Consider the following 2,285-nt stretch of genomic DNA (forward strand, 5'->3'; position numbering starts at 1 on the left):
ATAGGTAAAAAGGAATTTCTGTTTCTATTGACAGCAGCACTTCAAGCCGGTTAGCTCTGATTCAGTCACAGCCACCTAATCAAACCCAAACGGACCTGAATTTGTAAAATGTGGTGTAACAGAATGATAACCAGAATGGGAAAAAATTACAAGTCAGCACCCGGATAGAAACTTAATATCCAGTCTAGAAAATAAGGAACATGCACACCGCATAGCAACGAAATCTTTCAATCGATGCAGTGAGGAACAATGATGCCTCGTGCAAAGATGGCTGTTGCTCACGTTTTACAAATGCGCTTCTTTCTGGTCCAATTTCAGGGCATCAGCCATGACTGAACTAAAACAAATTGGCTCAAATCCAGGGACTTCTAGTTTTTTAAAAATTATATCATATAAATGTTATTTATATCCATTATTGCTCATTAAGCTCAACTGTCACTGCTTCTATTGACAGGGTAATTTTTTAATTGGTCTCAACACAAAACAATCCTGTCACCAGAAATAACTATTCAATACTGGACCTTAGGAATCTCAATATTGTACATCAATATTCCTTACTATTTATATATTTACCACTTACTCATCTATTCAAAGATCTATATTGTGATTGTTTTCAAATAGTTCACCAAATTCTTTACTTTGGTTTGAACTATAATTACTTCATGCACAAACAGCTATGAAAATACTAATGCTATTGCAAATATGGCTAATTAACACACAGGAGAATACTGACCAAATGGCTCTGCACAGATTTGAGATCACCAGTGCGCGTTCATTTATCCAAGAGGATTAACCCTTGAAATCCTGGAAAAAACAAAAAAGGAAGCTATTAATGAATCACAAAAGGAAAAAAAGAGAGAGATTCAAATATTTCCTAAGGAAGCATTATTTTCTTTACTTAATTTAAAAGATTTATTTATTAAGAATGAGGTTAAAAGGGATCTTCAGGGAACATACAGACTTTCTTATATTAATATCAAAATACCTCTATTAAAAGAACCTTGGTTGATAGGAAACTACAATAGAAATCCTCAGGATTTTTGTGTGTTTGTAAATTTGTTTTAACCTTTATAAAGCTATTTTTCTGCTCTATATTCAATGACTTGCATATTTTTATGATCCCTATGGAATTATTTAGCCTTAGATTATATAACATTATCCACAATTTAACTAAAATTAAACTCACAAATAGATATAAAATACTGAAATTGGTAATAAGTTAGGATCCAGTTGAGTCAGTAACTCACTCTATAACTTTGGTTAACTTACTTTATGGTCTTATTTCCTCATCTGTAAAATGAGCAGGCTAATGAGATTTTTCTCATAGTCCTTCAGTTCCAAGACTTCCTGCATCATCTGCAGCACTGACATGCTCACTAATTTATGAGAGACAGGGAGTACAAAAAAGGAGATTAAGGGACATATTTAGATATATAAGACTTATTTTTGCCTCCATGACTTAGTAAGAAGAAAAGAACATTTAGAAAGATAAGTAGTGTCCAATCATATTATTTTTTATTATGTATCATCAAGGTGGTAAGTACAATTGGATAACCAAATAATCCAAAATGGGAAGAAATAAGGTTTGACTTCAGGACTTTGCAGTCAGAAATAAGTGGTGTTAGAGATATTGTAGAAAGAAATCCCAGGTGATAGTTTAGAATGCTACTTTGCTGCCTGAAATTCTTCACTGGAAAGGTGAAGTCCAATCTTACCACGGCCAGTAGAACACACACACACACACACACACACACACACACATCGATGTGCCTTGACTACTTGTATTAGCACCTGTTGAGTTTTCTCCTGGTATATTCACTCTCTATTCCATATCTTCATCATGAAGTCTAAACAGATAGTTTTTAAAGCCCACAGACATGATTGCTAAAAATCTCCATGATTCAGCTATCTGATTAAAGTCATCCAATGCAAGAGTAGTCATGGAAATAGTTCCTTCAATTCTCCATTGTATGTATGATTTTAGCTCAACAAAATGTATTAAAATCCTCTTGTGTGCTGAGCCCTTCCTAGATTCTAAGGTTTAAGCCCAATAAACAGAAATAGAAGAAATATCCATCACAGTATTAAGGTAAAATTGGAAAGAGAATGGGAAAATAGGAACCACTGAAAATCCACTAGGAGAGAAAACAAGAACGTGGTCAACATGGGCCTCACACTTGAGGAAGGGGCCATGGTACTACAGTGGATAACACATTTGGTTTCTAACCAAATGGTTGGCAGTTCGAGCCCACCAACAGCTGCATGGGAGAAAGTTGTGGCAATCT

This window comes from Echinops telfairi, unplaced genomic scaffold, assembly GCF_000313985.2.
Source record: "Echinops telfairi isolate 266 unplaced genomic scaffold, ASM31398v2 ScPeMD7_18;HRSCAF=68, whole genome shotgun sequence".
Lineage (NCBI taxonomy): Eukaryota > Metazoa > Chordata > Mammalia > Afrosoricida > Tenrecidae > Echinops > Echinops telfairi.